We start from the raw sequence: 9182 nt of genomic DNA on the forward strand, positions 1-9182 counted from the left end.
TAAAGGCTGCTCAAAATAAGCAGAAGAAGGGCATGAGAGCTGGGGAGAGGACCTGACCATGGTACTAAGACTGGGTGAAAAAGAAAAAATCCTCAATTAACTGTAGGAGAAGTATTACATTTTCCTGATTAAGGAGGCTTTGTTACCTCTGCTCTGCTTACTCATGTATTCCAGACAGGATTAAGTACTCATCACAAAAGAAAACATGAATTTTTGGGTTGGCTGAAGCAGAAAAATATCTCCAGATACATTATGATGAAGTTTTCCCAGAGCAAACTTTACACCTTTTAAACTATCTAAAACATAATGAAAATTCCAGAGAGCAATCTTTTGAATTACAGTGTCACCAGTAAACAGCTGGGCTGGAAATTCTTCCAGTTTTCTATGCTTTTATTTGTAAGACTATTTGGGAGGTACCTACATCAGGAACCTGCACAAGGGACACTTAGTACTCTTTCCCAAAAAAATCCGAACCCCATACAGCCAAACATAAACAAAATAAAACAAAACAAAAACCAAACCAACAAGGGAAAAAACTTCAAACCACACACACACACCAAAAAAACCCACTCAAACTAACTCATATAGAAAATACTTCAGCAAGCCACTGAATTTTCCTTCATTCCAGGACCTCATAGTGTTTCCCATAAAGGGTTGCCTGCACACATGACTTGTTTTTCTTTGAAGGTAACAAGTACAGGCAGAATGCTTCCAGTGTTTTAGTTTCAACCTGGAGTCACACTTAATATCAGACTTTTAAAATGGAAACAGTGCATACTTTTTCTGGCAAATAAAAGGACAAGATTTTTTAATTACATAATCAGGAACAAGATTACAGAGAGTGAGAAAAAAAATACATCCTCAGATTACCCCTAAAATTTTTTAGTAATTTCTTGTGAGATCCTTGAAAAAGGAAACAGATATTAATTTTACAGAAGCCAATTAAGTGGGATTCTAGTGTCCTCCTTACGGGTGAATCTGAAAGTTAGCCTTGCTAGCAGGAATCAGACATCTCAGTTCATATCCTCTTCCCACTCAGCACTTCAAGACAAAATCCTTCTCCTCTTTTCACCTCTTTTAATCCCAAACTTTATTTCTGATCCTTTCACTGGTGGACTGATATCTCATTAGAGGAAATGTGTCTGAACATCCTGAACTCCCTCACTTCATTGTAAACAAAAGCAATGCAAGAAAACCACAGCCCTTCCCAGAGCTTTTCAAGATGGCCATCTTACTTTTGCTTTCTTTACTTGGGTTGTCTCTCCTATTTTAAATAGCTTTCTTGGTTGTCAAAATGTTTTCAATGCTGTCATAATATTTTTGTAAGTGTTATGTCACAAAGAATATTTACTGTATGTACAGCTTTATCAAAACGGCAGTCTTTGATTTGGACAGATGCCCTGAATATTTGATCTAAAGCTTATGCTTTTAGAGTTGGATGCCATTTCAGTGGAGAGCATCCCTCACACACCCCCCAGCCTAGATGTGCAAGCACAAACACATGTACACTTATGGAATTTTATGGCCCTATAGGGTCACAATGAGGAATAAAAGCATTGTTTTTGCAGATACCCTAGTAAAATCTTTGTGCCAAAAAACCAAAGAGCCTCTTTCTCAAATACTGCAGAACAGTAAAGAAAAAAAAATAGAAAACAAGAGAAAAAGAAATTTGTGTTTGGAAGTTGTGACTCTTCTGTAGTACAGAAACATGGGAAGAGTAAGAGATTTGGCTGTTTTCCTTTCCATATGTAGGCAGCTATACAGCTTAAGATGTTTACATGAGTCAGTGGGAATCTCCATATCTGTGTGTACATATAAATAGGCACGTAAATATAAAATAAGCATGATTTAGAAAACAGGAAGTTAGACAAAATATAAAGTTATTTTCTGTAGTTTAGGGTTCTGTCAAATTTTATTCCTCACAGTAAATTTCAAGAATTCATTGGGGCAAAACATACGTTGCAATCTTGTAAAAACTTCCAGCTCTTACCTACACTAGAAAATACAATATCTCTCATGGTATAAGAGCACATCATTGTCTTAACTGGCTGAATGCTGGGGAAAAAGTACTGACACCAAAGACATCTTGACAGCATGTAAACAGCAGTTGTCCAATGAAGCATTTGTAAGCTGCTTTTTTGCTTGAGTGTTGGGAATGTCAAGGGCATTTTTTGGTACAGAATAACTTCATGCCACTTTTTCTGATCACTCCTTTATTGCAGGAAGAAACTAAACTGGGTAGCATAAGTACCCTTGATGAATGTAACAAGAAAAGAAATTTTATGTATCAAACTTACATGCAGAATGGGAAAATAAATTTGAAATTATATTCAGGGCCAAAAAGAGAAGTATCACCTCAGAAGACAATTGGCAAAAAGGAGAACAATCTAAAATAAATTATTTTTGTCCACTTTAGGAAAGGAAGTTCTTTTTCCACTTTAAAGGAAGTTCTTTTTTCTTACTGATATAGTATCAGCCATTACATCTAAACACTTAGCTATCACTGCAGTCATTCATTTTCTAAAAAAGCATCAATTCTCTCAGTGTAATGACATTTCCCAGTAATTGTTCTTTCTGCTTACTGAAAAGGAAAAGGTACAGAATTATTGATGGGTATTCTTTGGTGTATTGTAAAAAAAACCAAACCAAACAAACCAAGAACACTTCATCAATTCTTCTCTAGATTGATGCTCATTTTAGAAAGTTGATTCATATGCCATGCTGACAAAATTCTACCATTCTGTACTGTAATAACAACATGTGATAAAACCACGTCTCCATAGATCTCAAGGTGCTTCACAGAACACCATGAACTGGAGAAACACCAAAGAGAACTACTGGGGTAATGAGGTTATAGTGAAAAATTCAGAAAGAAATGTTGGCTCTCCTGAACTCCAAGTGTTAGATCACACTATATGTTCACCTCCAGTCCTCTTCACAAATAACTATAAATCAGTTGTGTTCCCACCATTCAGTCAGAGTGTAAGACATGAAAAAGCTTTCCATGTAACCAGAGATGTCATCTCTTCAATACAGCAGTGTTATAACCTGACATAAAGCTAGGGAGTAACAATTTTGCATTAATTTTGTCATGGTAGTTGTTCCAGTACACAAGTTCTTCACAAGCAATGTAGTGCTATCAACAGAGCCATAATGAAAGAAGCTGGCAACACAGAGAAACTCAAAATATGTCATAAACTATAAAACCATATCTGAAAAAAATAGTCATTATGACAGATACTTTCTCCACAATAGGCAACATGAGGAGTGAAAGACCAGGTTTTTGGAGTCTGTACTCTACCGTTCATACATCCAAATAGGAATGAACAGAGCAGTAAAATTTAAGATATAGGTAAAATGGTTATCACCCCATCCAGCTTCTTATTCCCAGGAAATATTCATATGAAAAAAACCCAACCAATCTTGTAGCAATTACCTATTGAAAATTCAGGAGCAAATTTACTGTCTTGAAGAAGTCTCCCAAATCCCACTGCCAAGACAGAGAGCCAGAATTGGGGATGTATCAGCAGTGATCTCATTTCGGCAAAATTATTAAGTTAGAGGTGTTTCATAGAATTTAACTTTATTTAAAACTCTCAATATTCAATCAAAGTTTGTTCAGAGTGGAGAAGATATATTTTTAGCTAGTAAACATTGTCTATTTGATACTGCCGATTCTGCAGTTTAGTTCAGTGGACAAAGATTATATTCTGTTGTCTTTTTGTTGACAGAATGATATGAGCAAAATTACGTTCTATTGACAAAAGTGTTATGAAACTTAGTTGTAGAATTTATATATTCATTGCAAAATGAATATATAAATAAAGAATTCACAGAAGAAGAGGAGTGACAGTTATTGAAAGCTTCTTTTGAAAGCAAGATACTTTAATTCACTGATGATTTTCACAAATCTAATAAAACTTCCCCAATTCAGAATATATTTTTGGTGAAAATTTAGTAGCAGTCTTTGTAGTGGTTAAGGAGAAAGCAAATTTAAGCCTGGCCATGACAATGTAATTTTAGGCTTTGGCAATGAAATTTCAAAGCATATTCAGGCTTCCATTTCTAAGTTCTAATATGTGTTGGGAGGGGGGTGGAAATGGAAATATCAGTTATTTCCATCTTAAACCAAAGAAAAAGATGAGTCCTTGGCTCTAGCTCCTTGTAAACGCCATTGTAAAGCACATCAGGTAGATAAGTAGCTGCACCCAAGCATCTGAAACTTCTCTGTCTTTAATTTTTAAGGTTAATCAGTGACACTGGGAATGGACACATTGTCAGCCTATTTTAAAGGTCACCAGTTTAATGCATTGTGGTAGAATTAACTCTCTGTTGAGCCAAATTAATTTTCACTATTTCATTCAGTGCTGGTGCAAGTCTGTTCCACTTTGCTCCTTTGGCAAGTTTTACACACTAAACTCAAGGTACAGAAGAAAATAAAAAATTTGAAATATTTCTGTGAAATGGAACCTCAGTGTTGCAGCATCCACTCAGACGTCTGCTATAATAGATCTTTTGCCTGGTTGAAAAGTGCCAAATAAGAGCCTTGCAAAATGAACATAAATTGAATAACCTCTCTAGATTTGTTCCACATGTGGTTTTTTTGGACACAGGTATGGATGAGGTTCTGATTAAAGAGGATACAAGAAAACTGGGGAAAGGAAGAAAACTGAAATACATCTTTAAAAGCCTTAATAGAAACAGAAAATGTTTGCAGCTTCTGGTAGTAAATCTACAGCCAAGCAACCTTTTCAGTCATAAGCTGCTATATTCGTTGTGACCACTTGGGACACTGTGACACACCTAATGACAAAAGCAATTTGGGTTTGACTCCAGTGATCCACTCCTAGAAACCTACCAGACTAACTCTGTTTACCCTAAGCAGTCATGGCAGCTTGATAGCCACACATTATACCCAAGAGAACAGAAAGTATGCTCACATGCTTTATGATACATTATAGAAGTTAAATATATCAAAATATAGAATCGTTTTAAAAACAGGGAGGAGATGAAATCTAGCCTTTTCCTCTGGTAAAACCAACACAGTATTCTGTCTTGGTACACTTTTAGAGGTTTGTTACTAGACTATTTCATAGTATTCTTCGGAAATTATAATAGATGCATATATTTGGCCAATGGCTCGCTGTGTATGAAACCTCGACTTTGTAACATCCATGAATAGAAAAGACCCAGGAAACTGTTTAAATTAGATATGGTAATTAAATATAGCATTTACAAGAACAAACATGCTTTGCACATTTTCAGCAACCACATGGCCAAAAAGAGAAATGTGTATATGTATGTATGTAGACGTGGTTTTATAGTCATACAGCATTATGTTGTTGAGTTAAAATTCAAAAGAATGAAAAATGAAAGTATTAGTATGTACTAAGTAATGATGCATCTGAGATTTTTCAACATTTTCCTCTCCCAGTGTAAAAATGTATAAATACAGTGCAGCTAGTTCAGATTGTCACAAAGATGTGTTATTCAACCTTCATGAGTTAACTGAAAGTAAATGGTCCTTCTCTTTGCACCTTCTCTCTCTTCCAGAGATATTGTACATATTCTCTAAATTATGTCCTCGTCTCCTCTGACTGTTATGAGGCATTATTTTCTGTCTTCAGTGAGGATCTGCAGTGAAGCCCAAAGGGGTGCATGCTGTTTAGGAGGGACAGACCTGTGGGTGGGGCTGTGCTCTATGTCAGGCAACACTTGATGTGTGTCAATCTCTGTCGTGGGGTGGATGATGAGCAAGTCAAGAGCTTATGGGGCCAGATAAAAGGGCAGACTAGTCAAGGATGACATAGTTGCGAGTTGTGCTACAGACTCCAGGAGGAAAAAGTGGATGAAATCATCTATGAGCTGCTTGAAGAAGTCTCTGAGTCACAGGCGCTAGTCTTTTAGCGGAGTTTAACTACCCAGACTTCTTCTGGAGAAGCAGCCCAGCAAAGCACAAACAGTCCAGGAGGTTCCTGGAAATCCTTGATGACAACTTCCTGCTGCAGGTAGTGGAGGATCCCACAAAGAATGATGTGCTGCTCCACCCCATACAGAGCAATAGGGAAGGCCTCATTGGAGATCTGAGGGTTGGGAGCAGCTTGGCTGTAGCGACCATGACATGGTAGAGTTCATTATTAGATGATGACAAAGCAAAGCAGAAATTAAGATTGTAACAGGTATCTTCTTGGAAGAATCCCATGGAAACAGGCCCTGCAAAGAAGGGCAATGCAACAAAGCTGTTTTATATACAACAATCACTTCCTTCAGGCTCAAAAACAATGCATCCCAATGAGCAAGATATCAGGAAAAGCAGGCAAGAGACCTGCATGGAGGAATAAGGAACAGTCAGACACAAGAAGGAAAGAGATGGGAGATGGAAACAGAGTCAGGCCACTTTGCATGACTCTAAAGAGGTTGTGAGATTAAGTAGAAAGAATTCCAGGCTATCTGGAATTAAATCTGGCTACAGGTGTTCAGAACAACAAGATGGGCTTCTTAAATACACCAATTACAAAAGGAAAGCAAGGATAATGTGGACCCTTTACAAATGGAGAGGGGGCTCTGGTAACAGAAGATGCAGAAAAGGCAGAATTGCAGAATGCCACCGTTGCATAGGCCTTCACTGACAAGACTTCCCTTCAACTAGGTACCAAAAATTAAAGACAGCACAGATACATTAAACAGTTCTGAGAAAATAATACTATTTTTGTGGTAGCTTCAGGCAACCTCAAGCTGTCTGAATGATCTTTCAAATAACTTTTACTTTATAGTATCCCTGATGTGTTTTGGTGACACAAAGGTTATGCTCAGCCTTACATTGTTTTGGCATTATTTTTTGTGAGAAATAGATGCAAGGCATGTGTGAATTACAACTGTATATGCAGTTTCTAAAAACAGTTGGGATTTTGTTACTGCCATATCAAGTCCAGATTAGAAACAACTTGACAAACTTCAATAAATAAGTGACCACTGTTGGTAAGTGGATAAACAGACAGAAAAAATAAATGAAAGACCAACAAGCAGAATCAATGCTTCAAAAAGGCTGCATAAAAGCTTAGAATGAGGGAATAAATGAAAAGGATTGAGAATGTTGGGATGAAAATGAATGAAAAATAAAGTGTAGGGTGAAATGATAAATAATAAATGATTTTGCAAACATATAAAAATTAAGAAGTTGGCAAGGGAGGATGTGGATTCCTTGTGGGAAGGTGAAAAAATAAAATATCAGAAAATGTAAATATTGATGGAAAATGTAGTGCTAGAATGAGAGAAAGATGTTCAAGGTGAAATGAAAAACAACTAAAAATGGAGCTAAGGAGTGTACCAGAAAAAAAAACCATGGAAGCAAGAAAAGTACTCTATTATATTGTATTATATGAATAGAATAGAATAGAATAGAATATTTGGTAAAACTGAAAATGCAACCTGTCTCAGTAACCATGAGACAGATCATCCCAAAAATTCAAAGCAAAGACCAGGTGAAAGATCCCCCCAAACCCCTCAAGACAGGAATTACTGACTTTGTGTTTATTTACTCCTATAAAAGGCAGAGTAAGGTCCTACTCCATAGGTATGAATGGATCAGCAGTGATGTAAATTAATACATGTCATCATATTAAATATGGTTCAAAAGGACATAAAGGAAGAAATTAGAAGATTGAATTTGGTTGGTTTAAACTGGAGCAACTATGATCTTCTGCTAATCTATTCTGATTTATTTATTTTGAGGAATTTTTATTTTGAATTCCTTCCTGGTATTTTAAGAATTTGGGTTTAAGAATCTTCATTCTGACTCTGATTTGTTTCATTCCTGAGAATTAATGTCTCATCTTTATATTTAAAAATGAAAATAAAAATAATAGAAAGCATGACAAAATGTTCTCTGTTGTTTCTAACCTCACACAAAGCCTACTGCATGATGAGGATTTCTATTTTGATCAGAGCTGACAGAGCTGACAGGCATTGTTTCAGACAGTTGATCTATGATTAGTTGTAGGAGTCTTACAAAATTTTTTTTATCATTTGGACTATAGATTGTCTCCCCCAGATGTATGAAGACGTTCGCATGGTTCCTTCACCTGAGACACCTTAATTAACTCTTCTGATACCACTTATCAAACTTGCATTATTACTGAGACCTTCTATTTGGGAGTCCTTAGTTTCGGCCCTGATAAGAGCCTTAGTGAAAAGTATTTTTGGAAATAAGGCTCATTCTATCACTAGAAGCTTCAGTAGAGATGCACCCAATTGTGTTTTCTGTAGTTTTTATTGGGGATTAAGCCCATCTCTTACATTGGAAAGAGGGTATGAAGTAATCTCAAGGCCACCATAGCACTGAATTTACTTTCATGTATACCTGGGATTGTTGTAGTTAAAAAAACCACAGCCATGGCAAACCATTAAAGAGGGAACCATTTTGCATTTTGGCAGCAAAACTGAGCCACTATCTTGAAGCCAGGTGACCTAATTCCTTATTAGTCAACACATTCTTCTAGGTAATAAACAAAGGGAGGTGCCCAGAAGAAATTAATGTTGCACTATTAATGTTACCAGATCATTTATCATGATAGAAGAGTCATCAGTTCTGCAGTTCTTGCAGGAATACATCGAGTTCTCTCAGGAGGTGTCGTCTTCCTTTGAATAACAGGAAGGTAATCATAGGAAGTATTCATCTTAAAAGGATTTCATAGCTTTTTCGCACTAATATATGGAAAGATACAGGTTTTACAGTAGTGTATGTTTACATTTTTACTTCAAGCATAGAAAACTTCCACAAACCTGTCAATTACCTTCTTACACTGACTGTCATCAATTATAGTCCCATATATATCTGCAAAATGTGTGCAGATATTTAGCATTTTTCTCTTAAAATAATTGAATCTGTGTGTAAAAACTGCATTACTACTGTCCATTGCCTGGACTACCAGGAGTCTGCGCAGGTCACAAGTCTTTATCATTTTATGGTATGACCTTTCAACTGCAAAACTTTAAGATATATTTCTCACTTCACAGAATAATAGAGGAGATTGAGAGCTATCTATCTATATCTATCTCTCTATCGCTCTAGCTAGCTAGCTAGCTTGAGCTACAATACTTGAGCTAAATGGCCCCACCTCATTTTAAAAGTAAGATGGCTGATATTTTCAGAAAATTCAAAGCAAGTTTGGAGGAACATTTTC

Source organism: Corvus hawaiiensis, chromosome Z (genome assembly GCF_020740725.1).
Source record: "Corvus hawaiiensis isolate bCorHaw1 chromosome Z, bCorHaw1.pri.cur, whole genome shotgun sequence".
NCBI lineage: Eukaryota > Metazoa > Chordata > Aves > Passeriformes > Corvidae > Corvus > Corvus hawaiiensis.